The sequence below is a fragment of the Capsicum annuum genome, chromosome 8 (assembly GCF_002878395.1).
Source record: "Capsicum annuum cultivar UCD-10X-F1 chromosome 8, UCD10Xv1.1, whole genome shotgun sequence".
In the NCBI taxonomy this organism is placed as follows: domain Eukaryota; kingdom Viridiplantae; phylum Streptophyta; class Magnoliopsida; order Solanales; family Solanaceae; genus Capsicum; species Capsicum annuum.
In genome coordinates this window covers 3675152-3696284 of record NC_061118.1, presented here as the reverse complement: position 1 = coordinate 3696284, position 21133 = coordinate 3675152, and positions in this window count along the sequence as shown.

Here is a 21133-nt window from a genome sequence, read left to right as displayed (position 1 = left end):
CTTTTCTTTTCCTTTTGTTTTTTTTTATCTCAAATGCACATCTTTGTTTCTCATCACCTGTATGCCTGGAAAATATGGAATTAGTGCATTAAACCAACAAATATGTCTCATTTATACGTTTAAATCATAGTAGTGTGCACAAATTTTTGATGCACATGAGTGATAGATTCACTACTCATAGATACCCCTTACTTAAACCTTTGTTTGTCCTCAAGCAACACTACCTCTTTACTAAACGAGACAATGCATATTTAAGCCCATTTATACACCTCAATGATCACAACGACTTCCAAATTGATTGCTACCACAAATAACTCTTCAAACATGGGCAAAGCTATTCTCATGACACCCCTCGTCATGAAATACAAACTCAAAGATGCAAAGGACTTTAAAGAGTAACAATGCAAAATCACTAACACTCTAAAAGTGACTCTCTATTGACCTCAACTCCACTATACTCGCTTTTTCTCATTATTCGGAAGATGACAATGTCACCTACCTCAAATTATTCACATAACTCATCGCAAGAACAAAAATCCCACACACACCAAATTATCTAATATGAAACAAAGGGGGTTAAGTACGAAACTTTCTCTCACACAAAGACTCTCGATGCTAACAAGTACCATGCCATGGGCTTGCCCTTATTTTCAATCGCCACTATAATAAATACACTTGGTAGGAGATCTCAAAGGGCTTTTTGAGCTTGTAATGTAGGTTTAAGAAAAGCTGTAAGATAGTATTTAGGAATAAATTGGCTACACCCTCCTTGAACATCTACATCACACTATTCCAATCAACTTTTGACCATGGGCCACTTCTTTTGCTTTCATACTTTACACATGCCTATTTTAGCTATCTTGATTTTCCCAACTTGTTGAAGCCATCTTTCATTCACTTATTTCTCTTGCAATTTGTGCCTCATTCTTCTTTTTATCATTTGTTTCTTCTACAATTTTTATTGCTTAGTTCATGGGCATCTACTTATACTACCATGGCCAAAGTCAACTCTTTCAAACTCATCACCCCCAACTTAGGCATTTAGCCTCAATTTTCGTTTTTCATGTTCAAGAAGGGTAGGGTTCAAGAGAGAAATTTTTTGAATGGATCAAGGCTTGTAACGTAGTTGTCAATAAAGGGATTGAAGGCTCGAATTGGGTAACTAAGGGTACTATTCTAAGCATAGGTAGGATATTAGGCTAAAGTGGATTCCTAAGTTTACAAAGATGGCCTAGGACCATTTCACCAACCAAGTGTAATTCAAGGTTAGTTTTGAGAGACCAATGAGGCATGTTCTAGATGGTACAAACATGTATGAGATTTAGACACAAATGCTCATCGCACATGGCATGCAAACTCCTTAAAGGGGCTCAATTGTGCTTCCTACTAGAGACAAATAGAGTATCTACCAATTTCTATAAGTCACACATTCGAGTTACAAAAAGAGGTAAAGTATTGTTACAAAGGTGCACATGTCCGTGCTCTTTATTTTTAAAAATTTGTTTGGACGGAGGGCGTGTTTGCTCTACTTTGCATCTGCACAACGTATAATTTGCAATTTATGGCACCAAACCAAGATGAAGTCTCACATTTTGGATTTCAAATGGGTAGACCAAATGGATAATCAAACTTTACCATAGGTATAAGTGCAGTCCCAAATCCACAATGATACATGCACTCAGATTTCCTTTGTATTTATAGCTCTGAACTATGGGTACTCAGACTTTCCGTGCATCCATGGCTTAAAACCCAATCACGATGATTTTCCCTTAAGAATGTCATCACCCAATCTATTATAGGGAAAATTTAGTCTAAGACCAATCACAAAAGACACAACAATCTCTATGATTGGTGTGAGCCTTTTTAGATTATGGTTCCCGAACATCAAAGTAATTCTAGCCCCTAACTTAAAGACTTGAAGTGTCCTCATTGCAATAGAAAAAATAAGTATAAGGGTTAAAAAGGACTCCCTTAAGCAACAATACTTCTTATCTGGAGATGCTGCGATCACATTGGATGTACCACAATTGCATGACTACGATCGCGGTCCAAGGATAATGATACCAGTAACTAAGACCGATTTCCCCTATTTTTGCTCTATTTTTTGACACAGCTACTATGTATAGCTTTGTTTTCCCCTATATTTTTAGACTGCTAGCTTGTGTCAAAATACCTACAAATTATTGAAAAATGAAATAAGTATGTAAAGGGTGGGTTGCCTCCCACCAAGTGCCTTTGATAAAGCTCAACTTACTCCCATCCATAAAAGGGTAAGATGGTCATTGTCAATATACCAACTCACGTTGGGGTCAAATCCACAAGGAGAGAAATGCAAATTTCAAGTCCTATGGGTGCACTAATTACTAAAAAGATATCCAAAATGCAAACAAAAACAACTTTTAAAGTAAAATGGGGGGTTTGGTTTGGAATTTGTTTATAACATTCTTTGGTCAAACAATACACTAGAATATCATTTTTAATTTAAAATCAAGTTTGGAGATGATCTTGGGATTATGCCTACCTAAAAGTAAAGAGCATGTGAATTAATGATGGTTTGACATGAATCTTAGTTGTTAAATAAGAGATAGGCTAGGTCGAAGGTTTTTATGGTTAGTCTTTCAACAAAATCATCAAGATGTCACCCATTGGCTCTTTTGAGTACCTAACAATTATGTCATTTATAGGCACCCAAAACCTTAATTAGACATCCCTATTTCTAGGAAAATGCCTATGACATGACTTACCCTCCCTTTACACTTATGTCTAATATTGTAAAAGGTAGTAAATTACTTGCTTAATTGTCCACCATTGCATTGTCCCCCTATAAACCTCTTTCAAAGATGCTATAGGTTCCCTAATATTCACCTTCATCCCCTTTTCAAGGATGATAAAGGTTTTCTAGAGTTTGGGATTTTTGTCCATCAAACTCATTTGGAGATTTGGGGTTTTCACCCATAAATTCCAACTAGTAAACTCAAGAAATAGTGGAATCCATACTTAACAACTAAAAATCATGCAAAGACAACAACACCCACACATAAATACACTTTTATCTCAACATAATCCCAAGACTAATTTACTTAGCTACTCATGAAGAAAGTAAAGAAAGATATATGATAAAGATTATCCGAAGAATCTATCCTTCAAAAAACACTAAGAATTTAAGTCTCCAAAACTAGTTACAATATTGCCCAATTAGATTTCTTGTTTCAAATTCAAAAGTGTCTATGAGGTAAGCAATACCTAAAGAAGAAATGGTTTTTGCCTATATAGGCTTTGGGATTCGCCAATTGAAATTACAAAACTGCCTTGGGCATCATTCCCGCTTAGCCTTGACCACAAGAGGTTATTCGTGACCACGCCAACGTGACCACATTATGGTTCTGTGAACACATTCCATTAACCATCTTGACTAACCTCGACTATGGACTTTGGCTCGCGAATGCTGTAACTGGGGCTGATGACTACTCCAGGTCTTTAGCTGCGCTTCTTTGCTTCCACTTGATCTCTTTTAGCTTTAATCCATATTTGTTTTATCTCACCAACTCTATACCTGCCAAATATGGGTATTAGTGCATTAAATCATGATTATGCCTTATTAATTTATCCAAAACTTGGTAGTGTGCATGAAATATGAGTGCAAATGAGTGGTAAAATCAACACTTATCAACACCCCCATCTTATAACTTTGCTTGTCCTCAAGCAACACCACACCTTGTTATGAGACAATTTCACATGTTTGCCCACATTATATTACCAAATGATCATGATGACTTTTACTTGATTACTACCAAAAAATGCTCTTTACGCATGGGCAAAATGATTTTGACTACAACCCTCAACATAAAATGGAATATTGATGGAATTAATAGACTTTTAAGGAGCAACCATGTGACAACTACTAATGCTCTAGAAATGACTCACTTCTTGACCACAACTTCATTATACATACTTTTGCCTCATTGTTTGGAAGGCAACAAAATCACCCACCTCAACTTGATCACATGCCTCCTCATGAGAAAAAAAATTCACACACCTAGCTATCAACTATGCAATAAGGAATTTAACTGCAAACACTTTCTCTCTCAAGAAATTCTCAATGTTAGCAAGTGTCATACCATAGGCTTGACCTTATTTTTAATTGCCACTATAATGAACATATTTTGTTGGGAATCAACAAGGACTTTTTGAGGTTGTAATGTAGGTTTAGGGTAGGATAGGACATCAATTTACGATAACAAGGCTAGACCCTCCTTGAACTTCTACATGACACTCATTCCATTTTTGCTATTGGGCCACTCCTTTTATTTCATCATTGCCTATTAGTCTTTCTTACTTTACCCACTTTCTTTTCATTTATTTTTCTTTTTTTTTTGTGCACAAAATTCATGTATTTCTTTCCTTGGATGGATCTTTTCTTTCTTCTAATCATTTACCTATCTTTGCTTAAACAAGTTGGCATTTTCTTATGACTTCATGGTCCAATGACACCTATTTTAACTATTACCACCACCAACTTAGTCTTTTAGCCTCAAATTACATTCTTAAGTTCAAGGAGGATAGGGTTCAAGAGAGAGATAATAGAAAGGTCATGACTTGCAATGTTTTTTCCAAAGAAAATTCAAAAGGCACAAAGTGGGTGACTAAGGATTATATCTATGTATTGGTAGGCTTTTTGGCTAAAATGAGCTTCCAATATCAGAATAATGGCCAAGGATCATTTTACCAACCAAATACAATCAAAATTTAGACTTGAAAGACTAATGGGATGCGTTCTAGATGGTACACGTACACATGAGATATAGACAAATAACCTTCCAGACATGGCATGCAAATCTTTTCGAGGGGTTTCACCTGTTCCTCCTGCTCGAGAAAAAAATAGAGTACCAACTAATTCACCAAAGTATATTTTTGGAGTCATGAAAAGAGGAAAAAGTTTGTTACAAGGTTGCTCACGTCCATGCCCTCAAATTTTGCAAAAATTTTGGATGGAGAGAAGTGTTTACTTTGTATCTATACCATATATAATTTGCTAATCATAGCAATAACCCAAGCTATTAGCTTATATTGTGGCTCTAATACGGGCAAACCACCCATATGGCTACTCAGACTTTGCCAATGGGTATGAATGTGATCCCAAATCATCAATGCCACAGGTACTCAAACTTCCCTTGCATTGACCTTGATGCCACGGGTACTCATACTTCCCCAACATCCATTGATAAAAACCCACACACGATGCTTTCCCCTTAAGAATGTCATCACTCAGTCTATCATAGGGAAAAACTCATTAAATAGAAATTAAATAAAGTAACAATCTAGGAATAAAGTAAATAATCCATGCAAATGTGGGTACCATCAGAGTGCCTGGATATTACAACCCAAATAAAAATAAGAATCATACAAAAGAGCAAAAAAATATACAGAAATATCAATAAAACAAGACAGATCAAATGAATACGGAGACACCCCCAACTAAAAAGGTAGCAGTGTCCCCATTGCATAAATAATCAAGGATAAAAGAGATAACGGTGCTTCCTAAAACTAGGTCAAGGGCTACCATCGCTCTCAGATTCTGCGTCATTAATATTTTTCTCAAGTCAGACCATTCGATTGGGGCGTAATCATCACTCTCTACCCAAGAGGAAGGAAGTTGATCCCAGGGTTGTAAGACCTTTCATAGTCCCTTCACCCCCTTCCACATCTCGATAATGAACTCATACCTCTTCTTCTCCCTTATAACCATTTTTTATGTGCACTCTGGAGGTCTCGATATGACTCCACCAAGGAGGAATAGGATTTTTCAATCCTAGCAATGGTAGCTTCATGCTTCTTTTGGTCCTCCCTATATTCTCATAAACGGATCGTGCCATATATGAATGATGAGTGGTGAAAGTATCTCTTCATCCCTGGGGCAAACCAGACATAAGCTTCCTGATGGATACAATATCAACTCTAATATTCTCAAGCGGGCTGGTGGTGGATGACCTATGCAACTCGATTTTAGTACATGCTAACTTCCCTAAGTCGATCTTTCTCTTCTTGCCTTTGACAAGTGCCCTCCACTAGAATCCTCAAAGGGGTAGATTGTGGGGACAAAATGAACCCAAGTATATCCAGAATACTCCTACACCCCTACTCTCCTACAAAGCTCAGTAATCAAAGAGGGAAAGAAGAGATACGTACCACCTTAATCCTTGAAGTGGTTTATTTCATTTACTACTAGCTGACCAATATTCAAAGGAATGCCATCTAAAATACAAGCAACCATCCAAGCGCGCAGATCTGGGACTACTGTTATGTGGGTGCAAGGAGAGACTTAGCTACATATAATGTGCAACCAAATTGGATCCTTAGAAGTGAAGTCATTCATGGAGATGTTGCTTTTATTTTTCTCCCAAGAGACTTCTTTTTCAGGACACAATCTATTTGCTAACCAACTTCCCGGCTTACACCCTTTTGCTTTGAATTCCCCTATGTCTTCCTGTGGGAGCCTGTAAATATTATTGATTTGCTTTACCCCAAAGCGCACCATTTTTACCTAGATCTTAATAGTCATGTTAGATGGATTCAAGAAAGAAACTTTGATAATGTTGGCATTGAATTCACAAACCATTGCTTATTTGCATTGCATGGATCTAGGAAAAAATATCGCCACCCTGTTGTCTCAAGTTTGTCATGAAATGCCAAAAGATGTTTTGGAATATTGTCCAAGAAAATTCCTCTTTTCAGGAGTATCTTTATCCTCGGAAGATCACCATAGTAGTGAGTGTGGTATTTGGGTGCCATGAATTGAATGTGATTATACTTGTCCATGAGATTATCCTAAAAGAACTAGGCACATATTATGTTAATGACATTTTATGCATAAACAATGCCACATTATCCACAAAAGCTTAGTGAATGGGCACTTGTTCGTTTTTGGCTTAAAACTAGGAGTGCAAGATTTTTAGGTCTGGCAGAAAACCTCCTTGATTATCACAATTGTGAGCCATAGCCACATTCATGTTACCGCAATTGCCGACAAATGATTGCGATCGTGGTAAATGAGACCAGTTCTTTTGCATCTTTCTATGTTCAAAATTTCCAAATTTTTAGGCCACTAGCATGCTTTACAATATGGATCCATATTAAGAACATTGAGAAATTCTATTAGGTGCTTGACTATCCCTTTCGAATGCATAAACCATTATTAAATATTCATTTGGACAATATATCGAACACTTGGTGTGCACACTTCATTTGTATCTATTTTTTCACACAATTTTGGGTACTCAAGACTTTCCCACTTGTGTGCACACCATACCATAGCAACTAAAAACCACACAAATACCAAGTATGAAAACATGGAAACATGAAAATCAAAGCTTTAGGTCCTCTCTACATTATGCATTTCTATGGCATATTTTTGTTTTTTTAGAAAATTAAAGCATGGATTTTAGCACCTACTAGATTTGTGATACAAGAGGGATGCAAGGATGTTGTAGGAGAGCTCACAAACTTTACTAGAATTTGGTCCAATTAGAGAGTAAATCTTAAAAGGGAGTGTGAGGGAATAGGGAGAAATAAATAGTTAAATAACTATATTAACTATGATTATGGTCAGGTGTCAACAATTATAGACATGCGGGAGACCGCGATCGTGCCTAGGGTTCGCGATCATGGTAACTGAGAGCATTTTTGCTCCCCTATTTTCCTCTATTCAGCCCACTTCTCAAATTCATAAATTTTCCCCTGTTCAACTTTCAATATAAAAATTCTCACACTTTCCCCTTTTTAAGCTCATCCAATGCACTCTATAGTGCCACAAATACAGGAGTTATTTAAATACAAAAACAACCATCTATGCTACAAAATCATAATTAAAGGATACGAGCCACTTTTATGGCGTTTATGGGTTGCCACCCACACAACACCTTTGTTAACATCGTGGAACAATGTCTTTCTTTTTATTTTATTCTTAAGGTGGATCCTTAGGCCTACCTTCATTCGCCTACTCAATCTTAACATCTACTACAGACACAACTCGAAGCTCCGCGGATTGCTTCTTCATCTTACAAACCTTGAAAGTGACCTTATTTTTTTGCACTCTAAACTTTATCTCCCTCTATTTTTAAGTCGACAATGGACCTTTCGGTGGCTAAAAACGGACGACCAAGTATGATAGGTACATCTAGGTCCATTTCACAGTCTAAGACTAAAAAATTTACTAGAAGTATAAACTTGTCCACTTTAACTAGGACATCAAATAAAATTTCCACCGGACTTTTGATAGACCGGTCTGCCACGAAGAGTCGCATAAAGGTTGGGGTAGGAGTATTGAAACCAAGATTCTTGTAGATGACAAAGGGCATAAGGTTGATGCTTGCACCAAGGTCGTATAAGGCTTTTGAAAACACATGCGTTCCAATGGTACAAGGAATTATGAAAGCTCCAGGATTTTCTTTGTTTTCCACCATCGTACTATCCACGATAACACTATAACCATGGGTGACTTCAATGGTATTACCTTCTACAAGCTTCTTTTTATACATCTCATTAACTTAGCATATCTCGGGATCTCTTGGATTGCCTCAAACAATGGGATATTTATCGATAGATTTCTAAGCTTGTCCATAAATATTTTTAGATTGTCACCTTCATATTTTATTTGCACTCATTGAGGGAATGGGAGAGGAACTTGGATTATAGGCCTTGTTTCACTTTGTGGCTTGTTAACCTCAACCACTTCTTCGTCATCATTCTCATATTCTCATATTCTTCTTCTTGATTTTAAGGTAACACCTCCTTTGGCTTAGCCTTAGGCATCTTCCCACTTAAGCTATTTTTCAAGTGCTCATAAAGGGTCTTCCCACTCCTAGTGACAATTACTAGGACTTGAGCATCATTCTTTGGATTAGCAACTGTGTCACTAGGAAGTCCACCTTTAGGCCTAGAATTTAGTTGTATGGATATTTGCCTAATTTGGGTCTCCAATTGCTTAATAGAGGTGAAGTGGGCAACTACAATTTGAGAGAGTTAAGAGAAGTCACCTTTCGATTCATACACCAGCTTGTTCATACCTTCTACCCTATTCAAAATTCGAGTAAAAACATCCTCGATCTTGAACTTTTTGGGGTTAATAGAGTTTGACTCTTTGTTATTTGCTTAATCATGAGGGGTTACATAGTGGTAATAATCACCCTCTCTATCCCTCCAATCCCTATCATATTTATGGTCTATCTAACCTTGATTCCTGCCTTGCCTTTGATAGGTGGAGCGAGAACCCCCCCAAAAGTTTGTTAAATACAAAATCTCCTCATCCAACTTCTTGGCCTCCTCCTCATCTTAATAGGCCTTAGATGCCTCAACATTTACCACTTTCATCGGTGCACCCATAATATGCTTTGTCAAGAGATCAAGTTGGGTTATCATTTTTTCCATGCTCTCCTCTATTTTCTCATCCCACTTTCTTTGTTCTTTGTCAACCATGGATGTAGAGGGAGATCTTTTGGGAACTTTGGTATCTTGGGTAAACCAACCCTAATTTTGCTTTATCTCCTTCCCCAATAATTGAAATGCTGCATGGTAGTGCATCTTCACTAGGGAACCTCCCATTGCATTGTCCACCTTTGTTTTTTTAAGAGGATCTAAGGCTCGGTAGAATATTTGGAGAAAAATCTTCTCCAAGACCTCATGGTTTGGACACTTCTCCAATTTTTCATTTAATCATTCCCATGCTTCAAACAATGGTTCCCCACTTAATTGCCTAAAATTTATTATCTCATTCCGCATTTGGAGAATTTTGCATAGTGGGAAGTATCAATAAAGAAAAATTATGGTAAGCTCATCCCAAGTTGTGATTTCACCAGTGAGAGTGAATAGAGACACAACGCACCTCGCACATTAAAGAGAATGGGAAAAGGCGAAGAAGAATAGACTCTTGAGTGATATGTGCAATGTTGAAAGACGCACACACCTTTACAAAATTCTTTAAGTGAACATTTGGGTCCTCATATGATTGACACCTATATAGCCCTTTCATTTGTAACATGTGTAGCATTACACTTGTTACATAGAAAAAACCATTTCCATTAGTTGGTGGGATATAAATTACACCTATTTGACCTGCATTACTGAGTTGTCCCTCACCGTCAAAAGGAATATCAAAGGGCCCCATGTTATGAGAATTGTCACTCATTATTGCGTTAACCCTCCAATCACCTACAAAAATTAAAAACAACAAGGAAAGTAAATCATACCACCCCGAATATACCCAAGTAAAAATCACACTGCACAAATGAAATCTATATTCCACTCCCTGGCAATGATATTATTTTGATAATGCTCAACTTACTCCTATTCCTAAATAGTAAGGCAGTCATTGTAAATATCACAAACCGCGTTGGGGTCGAATCCACAAGAAGTGAAATGTAAATTTCAAGTTCTATGGGTGCTCTAATTACTAAAAAGATACCCGAAATGCAAATAAAAACAAGATTTAAAGTAAAATGAGGGGTTTGGTTTGGAATTTGTTTATAACAATCTTTGGTCAAACAATACTTTAGAATAGCACTTTTAATTTAAAGTCAAGTTTGGAGGTGATCTTGGGATTATACCTACCTAAAAGTAAAGAGCATGTGAGTTAATGATGGTTTGACATGAATCTTAATTGTTAAATAAGAGATAGGCTAGGTCAAAGGTCTTTGTGGTTAGTCTTTCAACAAAATCATAAAGATGTCATCCATTGGCTCTTTCAAGCACCTAACAAGTGTGTCATTTATAGGCACTCAAAACCTCAATTAGACATCTCTATTTCTAGGAAAATGCCTATGAAATGGCTTACCCTCCCTTTACACTTATGTCTAATACTGTAAAAGGTAGTCAATCTCAGGCTTAATTGTCCACCATTGCATTATTCCCCTTTAACCCTCTTTCAAAGATGCTATGGGTTCCCTAATATTAACCTTCATCCCTTTTTCAAGGATGATAAAGGTTTTCTAGAGTTTGGGATTTTTGTCCATCAAACTCATTTGGAGATTTGGGGTTTTCATCCATAAATCCCAACTAGTAAACTCAATCAATGGTGGAATCCAAACTTAACAACTAAAAATCATGCAAACACAATAACTCCCACACACAATTACACTTTTAGCTCAAAATAATCCCAAGACTAATTTACTTAGATACTCACGAAGAAAGTAAACAATGATATACCATAAGGATTATCCAAAGCATCTATCTTTCAAAAAACACTAAGAAATTAAGTCTCCAAAATTAGTTACAATTTTGCCCAATTAGGGTTTTTGTTTCAAATTCAAAAGTGTCTATAAGGTAAGAAATACCTAAAAAAGAAATGGTTTTTGCCTATATAGGGTTTGGGATTCAACTAATTGAAATTACAAAACTACCCTGGGCATCATTCCCACTTATCCACGATCGCACAAGGTTGTCTGCGACCGCAGTGTGGTTCCTCGATCGTGTTTCATTGATCTTCTTCACTGACCATGACCGTGTCCTTTGGACCACGATCGTGGTAACTAGAGCTAATGATTGTGTCAGGTTTTTAGTGATGAGTGGTAATTTTACCTTTCATTCACACTTAACCTTCATGCACATTACCTTGTTTTAAATGAATAAATGAGACATAATTATGATTAAATGCACTAATATCCACACTTTGCAGGCATAGAGATAATGAGGTAGAAAGATATGGATTGGAGCTTAAAATGATCAAAAGGAAGCAAAAAATACAACTGAAGACCTGGAGTTGAATGGCATCAATTACCACAAACGCGGTTTGATGACCGCGATCACGGTAGTAAAGCATGGTCAATCAACCATGGTGCGGTTGTAATAAACCTTCAGGTCATTATCTGCATTCTTTCTTGCTTCCTATAATAGAGATTTTCCATAGCCTTCCCAAGTCATTAATGACTTGCGGGGACCGATAGTTTGGTTACCTGATGGTCCATTTGGGTTTTGGAACCCCTTTTCTTAATTTGAAGTCTTTGTTGGTCCTAATTGACCACTAAGTGAAAAATTTATCAAATCAGCCTCGTATACAAAATCCGACTTCTCCAATGCATCTGAAACATAAAAAACTATAGGGTTTCATTATTATTTATTTGAAACGGACCCCAAATGCATCCCAAGGCATTAGCCAAAGCTCGAAACCAAGTTCCAATCTTCAGCCATGCATAGTATGAATCGAGGTGCCGTGACCATGGCAAAGGAGGTGCAACTACAAGACTACGACCGTGGTGACATAGGGGTTGGGGCCGCACCATCATATGGCTAGTTGGCCCATGTTTAAGTGCTATATTACATAAATTTTAGCCATTTTGTGCCTCCCTCTAAACCTAAAAACCCTAATGGAGTGTAAAACCTTCTAAGTGTGTGTTGTGGGTTGAATTGGAGCTTAAACAACTTATGTGATTTATTCATACTACAATCCAAGGTAAAGAATTCCTCAAATTTGATATTGATTTCATAGTTTCTTGACTCAAAACCCCTAAATCATTGTGGATCAATTGTAGCCCCAAAATTGAGTGATTGGCTCAAATTACTTAAGGGTTTTAACTCCCTAAAGATAGTTAAACTATGGGTTGCTATTGGAAACTCTTTTCTAAGGGTGAAACCCAATTGGAGTTTCGGTATCCATTTGAAACCCATGGCATAATAGTTCTATAATGGGTATTGTTATTTTAGTTATAATGCTTAGATTTCCTTGTTGATAGAATTGCTTATGGAAGAGGAAGCTTCATGGAAAGAAAAGAAAAAGCTCATTTGATCGTGAGTTACTTAGATTCAAGGTAGGTTACGCTTACCCATAGACTAGATTGAGCTTATTTGTAATGTAATTATTGATATCTTGCGAGATTGGGTGGGAAATCTAGATGATAGTTGATTAAATGGTGAACTTGGGATTTATTAATTGCTTTATACTATTAATTTGTAAGGTATAATATTTGACCCTTAGCCTTGGTTAGCTTATTTGTGGTCTCGTGTGGGGCCAACTGCCTATGTACTTGAAATATGAGGTCTTTCTTGGTAAATTGTTATTCATTTCTTATTCCAAATAACTAAATAAGAGGTGTGACCCTTGTTGATGATAAATTAGTAACTAGAGACAACCTATGCCTAATATTGAGTTAAGACTTAGTGGTGTGAATAATCTTGCGTAGCATCAAGGGCTAACCTAATATATATCCTTGACATGATTAAGAGGTTGTATTATGAAATCTTGCCTAGTAAAGTGGCTTATGTGATAACTAGTTACTTCTAAAATATATGATTTTTATTTGGAGGCTAGAAAACTAGTAAACTAGTTGGTGGACTTTACTTGATTAAAAGATGAAAATTAATCCTTAAGGTTGTGACATGCTTAGTGATAATGGACCTACTATTGTATGATGGTTAGATAAATTATCTTCTAATATGTGGGGTTGAGATGGATTAATTGATAACCCATGTCATAAAGATGCTAGCTAAAGAATGGCTTTATGATAGATGAATAACCTATAATATGGGTGGCTCATTGTTTTCCCCAAATTAATGGCTAGTAATGGTAAGACTTGTAATCTATTGATTCATGGAAGCATAAGGATAACTAGTATCAACTTCACGTGGTGTTATCAATGAATTATAGAATTAATGACTACATATCTATGCTATGACAATGTTGCTTTCTTTCTGTTAAATTATGGTATGGGTATTTGGAAGTGGATTTTGGTAATGAGCTATGGAGGGATTAAGCTATCCATGGTTTCGGTCAATTGATGGAATAGTTATGCTTTATTGTATTATTGGTTGTATTCTTTTGGTGTACTATCCGGTGGTATGGGACACCATGATGAGTTCTTGTTTGATATTCTTTTGTGTACTCTCCAGTGGTATGGGACGCCGTGATGAGTTCTTTTTTGAGCTTTCTTTTTTATACTTCTCGATGGTATGGGATGTCGTGGTATGTTCTTATGCTTATTGTTCTAAAGATAGTTGATAATGATTATGGCGAGTAGATGCTTTGCTATTGTGTATATGGCTTTACTATTTCAAAATGATATTTGCTTGTTATGGTGATTATGGAGTATATTAAGATAGTATGTCATGTTATTTCTTTAGTAGTACAAATGTTGTTACAGTGGTATCAAAGTAGATTCAGGTTCGATCCTATCCCTTGACTTTAAGTTTATTGTCTCACTTTATATCGTCTTTACATTATATTTGAGCTCAGTCGGCCGATGATGCCTACTGAGTACCCATATTTTGGTACTCATATTACACTTCTATACTTTTTGGTGCAAACCCAAGTTCTAGTTGCTGCCGTTGAGTTAGTTCATGCGAGTTGACTATTCAAAGATAGGGTGAGCTCATGGATATCGAGTTGTCTATTTTTTCCTCTACCCTTATTTGTCTTTCGCTTTCGAGACAAATGTATGAAATTATTTAAGACATTTTAGATTCTGAGATTGTAAATTCCTCTTGTCATGTTTAGAAGCTCTTGTATTAATAATATATGGTCGTGGGATTTGTGTTTGAATATTGGTTGTCCTTAGTTATAAAATGTTGTTATATATTGTGTTCACATATAGGGTCCATGTTGGACGTTCTTATCAAGGTAATCCATTGAAATAGCTCTGGGTTACGGTATCATCTTACCTACCGGTGGGATATGGTAGGAGCCATCATGACTCCAAATGGGGTCGTGACAGCGGCAGACGCGACCGCATCCAAGCATGTGCGATCGCGGCTCAGTGGAAGATTACAACCCAAGGGCAAAACTGAAAAGCTCTTAGCTGATCCCAATTTTGACAAAAAGACTCAAACCCTAGTAATTATCATATATTCCATTTTCTCCAATAGTTAGGTTTTCGTTCTTGAGTTCATGGCCTTCATTCTTGGAGAAAAAAATATTGTACAAATTTTGGGTGAAGAATACATTGGAATAACTTCTAAGTGGAGGAATAACTTACTTCCATTGGAGATTTTTGAAAGTTCAAAGTTTGAAGTAACATTCACTTAATCTTCAATAAATCATTTCAATGTATATTGTGGGTATATCATTGCTTATTTATCTTAGTGTAGCTAGATCTGCCTTTTGGGGTTATATGTGAATAGGGGTTAAAGTGTGTGTGATTTGTTAATGTTAGCTTCTATTTAATAGTTCCTGTTGATGGGTTTTATCATTGCTTGACCAATTTGGTTGGGATTTGTGGGTGAAATCCCCAAATACCCATATGGGTTTGATGGGTGAAAACTCTAAACTCTAGAAAGCTCAAAGCCATCTTCGAAAGAAGGATTTTGGTGAAATTTAGGAATTCATATCATCCCTTAAAGAGGGATATTCATACCAAAGCAATGGTAGACGATTATGTGTGTAGTTTTCTAATCTATCACTATCTTAGACATAAGGGTGGTTGTGTAGTTAACTATACCATGGTATCATCCTAGAAATAGGGATGCCTAGATTGAGGTTTGGTTACCGATTGTTGAACACACCCATTCGGTATTCGACAGAGTAAATGGGTGAAAGTTTGATGTTTTGTTGAAACACTAGCATCAAAACCTATAATCGAACCTACCCGCATTTGGCCTTCTAAGAATGAAGTTACCTATTAGTATCCATGTGTCACTTCCCTTAGTAATGCATAATCCCAAGATCCGTACTTAATTGATAAAACTCCAAATATTCATAGCCCCTGATTTATAATAGAAAACACCAAAAAGAAACATTAGTGTTGATAATTATCTCCCCCATTTTTATCTTTGTGTAATATTGGTTTGAATTTTACAAGTACCCATTTTTTCGAATTAACTTGATTTCCATTCACATTGTTCCTCGTGGATTTGAACCTGACACCAAAGTTGGATAAATATATTTTTGATGAACGCCTTGCACTTAAATTGATGTGTAAGTTGAGCGTTATCATTCAGCTACACTTCTTTTCTTCCACTTGATCTCTTTTAGCTTTAATCCACATCTTTTCATCTCACCAACTCAATGCCTGCAAAATGTGGGTATTAGTGCATTAAATCATGATTATGTCTTATTTATTTATACAAAATTTGGTAGTGTGCACGAAAGTTGAGTGCAAATGAGTGGTAAAATCACCACATATCACGCCTAATTTAACATCACGACACGGCTCTACTTTATTACCATGTAGGGTCATTGAAACGTAAAAACTACCCCTCAACCACCATAGGACCTCCCACATTGTAGTGTTTCACCATTTGGCCATTTACTACAAACCTATTTTTTCATGATCGTCTAATTCAATGGCACCACTAAGGTAAATATTTTAAATCAATAAAGGGCCCAACCATTTGGAATGAAGCTTCCTCGTAAAAAGTTTCAAACAAGAATTGAAAAGGAGCATATTCTCACCAACATCGAATTCTCGTTTTAGTATTTTACCATCATTCCATTTCTTCATTTTCTCCTTTTACAAGGAGGAAATCTCATAGGCTTTGACTCGAAAATCCTCCAACTCGTGAAGTTTAGAGACCCTTGACTCGGAAGCCTCTCCCCAATTCATGTTTAACCTCTTCTAAGCCTACAGGATTTTATACTTAAGCTCTAAGGGAAAGTGACATGCCTTATTAAATACCAATTGGCAGGGAGACATACCAATTGGTGTTTTGTAGTTCGTTCTGTACGCCTAAAGTGCCTCGTCAAGTTGCTTTCCCAATTAGTTTTACCTACATTCATGGTCTTCTCGAGTATGACTTTGATTTCTCGATTAGAAACTTCAACTTTGCCACTTTTTTGGGGGTGATATGGGGTATCAACCTTGTGCTTCACCTCATATTTGTCAAGAAGGGCCTGAAATACTCGATTGAAAAAGTGTGAGCCTCCGTCACAAATGATGGCACGCGCCGTTTCAAACCGTATAAAGATTTATTTCTTCAAACAAAAGTGATGATCTTGCTCTCATTATTCGGAAGTGACATAGCTTCTACCCATTTAGAAACATAATACACTACCACCAATATGTATTTGATTCCAAAAGAGCTCACAAAAAGGCCCATAAAATTGATTCCCCAAAAATCAAAGAGTTTAATTCAAGATTTGGTCTAAAGGGCATTTCTTGTCTTCTTAGGATTCCACCTGGATTTTACATTGATGATTACCCACTCAATGGAATCTCTATTGAAGAATAATACCCATATTGAAGAATTTTGGTGGCAGTCCAGGTTCTCCCATGGTGGCCCCCGAAAGGTGAGGAATAACATGCTTGAAGGATATCCTTTATTTCAACTTCTATGACACAATTCCTAATCACACCATCCTCATACCCCCAAAATAGGAAGGCTTTATCCCAAATATATTTTTTTACATCAAAGAATAACCACTTCTTTTGATGATAACTAAGCCCCTCGAGAAGTATACCACTCGCCACATAATTAGCACAGTTAACATATCATGGTGCACCTTTTCCCAAGACTGACATGAATAACTTATTGGGAAAAGAGTCTTCAATCTCTATTTCCCCATTCTTTTCATGATAAATCTTAAGAGGAGAAAGATGGCGGCCATTTGGTTTTCGCAACCCTTTCTACCCTTCACCTCAAAATTAAATTCTTGCAAGAGCAAGATCCATCTAATTAGCTGTATCTTAGCTTCCTTATTTGAAATAAGGTATTTAAGGGCAACATGATTTGTGTGTACCACCTCTTTCATTCCTAACAAGTAGGCATAAAATTTCTCAAAAGCATATATCATCGCCAATAATTCTTGCTTGGTAAAGGTGTAATTGTGTTGAGCATCATTCAAGGCCTTTCTCTCATAATAGACAGGGTGAAATAGGTTTTCCTAGCATTACCCCAATACCACTCCTAATAAAATCCCACTTGCATCACACATCACTTCAGTAATGCCCCAGGATTACCCCCTAGACGTCACATGATTCTCAAGGCTACAGATAGCCCTCAGCTTGCCCATGATATCTATTTAACTTAAAGCTCACAAGAAAAGTGGACTAAGTTATATGTAAACTGAAAGTAAGCGAGGTCATATCTTAATGAATGTCTTTAACTTGGGAGCTTTAAACAAACCTTTTGATCATTAAACATACACAGTCTGACAAGCCTCTACTACTAACTAGAGAGACACTGAGACATACCCTAACTTACTCAAACATAAACAAAAATGAAATAACTAAAGTACTTGCATCACTAAAAGGAAGTCTAATAAGATGGGTCCTTAGACTATAAGGAATCATCAAAAATTGGGATATAGGTGATGATGCCTGTACTCAATCATGCTGCTGGAGATGAGCAATTGAACCTACATTATAAGACAATGTAGCATATAGAAATATGTGGGTTAGTACCTCTAGAATATACCGAGTATTGGGGGTGAATGCATTGTTAAAAACAGGATTGAATACGTATATGAACTTTCAAATGATGCATGCTAAGTGTAAATGCCTCACCTTAGACTTTAGTATAATTAACAAATTAAAGATCATAAAACATGGATATCAAAGCATATAAATAATCTTACTGATCCAGAGCACTTAGATTCTAAAATCTTTGCTTTTAGTCTTTATTATAGGACATTCTTCTAACCGACATAAACCATGTGAGCTATCATGGAGGACAACGTCTTACCCATGTTATGGATAGCTATTCTACCCTTTCCATCAGAGTAGAACCTTATATTAAGTGAGTAATGTACTCCATCCTTATTGGGAAAAAGCATAACATACAGTGGCTCGTAGTTTCTAGGAACTTAGGATATGCTCATCCGCATTCCCTTCTCAGTGATAAATACTACTCCCAAAATACATATATGCTCATACCTAAGAAATCCTCCTTAAAATAGCATAAGGGTTTATAGACTGAAAACTAGTTATACTTCTCTTTACTTTAAATCATAATTAAGAAAATAGTTTGTGGTTTTCATGTCTTATCTTTAGATAAAAATATCAATATTTTCTTTAAATCATGTTACAGAACATATCAATGGAGCTTAAGAGCATCAATTTCTCGTAAGTTCATAGAAATTCATACAAAACATCATGCTAAATAACCATCTTGAAATCTTTCAACAATATTGCAGTTAAGATAATTAAAATTCGAATCACAAATATAAATCTTATGGGTCAAAACATGAGCATATGTAAGCCTTGATGCACTTAAAACTTTTAATCACATGATAGTATCATACTTTAAGAATATGGTTATTTAGGTATGAACCCTAGTTGAAAATAAGAAAATTAAATCTTAAAATCATACTTTTTGGGCACAAGGATGAAAGAATAACCTTGTTCATAAACCCCACATACCATGAATTTCTTAATTTGTTAAGAGAGCTTGTACTTTGGGACATAAAAGGTGACTTATTTAGAGAAACCTTAATCTTAGTGTTCTTGAGTATGGAAGAAGAGATGATTCCGTTAATTGATCGAAAAGGGAAGGAAAATAATGCTACTTTGGGAATATTGGTCATGGGTTGGAAGTTAGTAGAGGAGGAAAAGACAAACCCTTTAACTCACAACTTCACATCATATGACTCGTATAATTCTTGATGACTTCTATGGTCATCTCGTACCTTGAACAAAACCCAAAACATCCTACTCCAACATGGGTATGACTCTCTACATATGACTTATATAAACAATGTATGACTCAATGGACTAAGTCATATGATGCATAGAAGCTTTCAGATACGAGGTATTACAATATATCCCCCTTGGAAACATTCATCCTTAAATGTGATGCTTCTAGGATTTGGGATTTGGAACAGAAACCACACTTCTAAATCAAACTTATAATAAATCTTATATCCATCACAAGGATCCAATCACTCATACATAATATATGACTCAAGAATACTTAAAGAAACTTAAAGAGGAAGAGTCTTGGCTGAATTTAATTATTTACCTTCGGTAGGAACTGAGTTGGAAGAAAAGAGATAAGGATGCTTGGTTATCATGTCTACTTAAGATTCCTATGTGGCTCTTTCAACCAGCTAGTTTCTCCAATGAACCTTTACTAATGGTATTTCCTTATTCCTTAGCCTCAGGACCTGCCTCTAAAGTATCTCCACATAAATCTCCTCATATGTCAGGGTATCCTTGATCCCAATACTCTCTAGGGAAACTAGTAAGGAGGGACTTCTAATGCACTCCTTGAGCATCAAAATATAAAACACTAGATGGACCACAACTAACACTGATGGAAGATTCAATTCGTAAGCAATATCTCCTATATGCCTCACTACCTCATATGGACCAACAAATAGGGGACTTAGCTTCACTTTATGTCCAAACCTCATTATTCCCTTCATAAGTGATACTTTTTAAGAATACCTAACCCACTTCAAACTAAAGCTTTCTTCATCTTACATCAACATATAATTTCTGATGGCTCTGAGCAGTTTTCAGTCTCTCACAAATGAACTTACACTTTTCAATAGCTTCAAGAACAAAGTAAAACCCCGTCAAATTCACTTTACCAATCTCAAACAATTCTATAGGTGATCTACACCTATGCCCATAAAAGCTTCAAATAGAACCATCAACATGCTAGTGTGATAACTGTTGTTTTAAGTGACCCAATCAAAGGTAGATGGTCATCCCAAATTCCTTTAAAGTCAAAAACATACGCTATCAACATGTCTTCAAATATTTGAATTGTATGTTCATCCTGACCATCGATCTGTAGATGAAAAGTTGTACTAAGCTTAACCTTTGTACCAAGGCCCTTCTAAAAAACTACCAAAACTTCAAAGTAAACTGCGTGCCTCTATCTGAAATGATGGACTAGGGTATCCCATGAAGTCTCACTAACTTCTGGATATACATTCTGGCATAATCCTCCAAGGTATCTGAAGTCTTGATAGGTAGAAAATGAGATGACTTAGTCATTCGATCTACTATGACCCAAATTGAATCATGATTAAGTCTTGTACGAGCCAACCCTATGATAAAATCCATATGTGCTACTTCCCACTTACAAGTAGGAATAAAAATCTCTTGCAACTTACCACCCTGTCTTTGGTGTTAAACCTCAACTTGCTGACAATTTAGATACTTGGCTACAAACTCGGCTATGTCCCTCTTAATACCGTTCCACCAATAAATTTCTCACAAGTTGCGATACATCTTAGTAGCACCTATGAATGGAATACCTCTAACCTAGA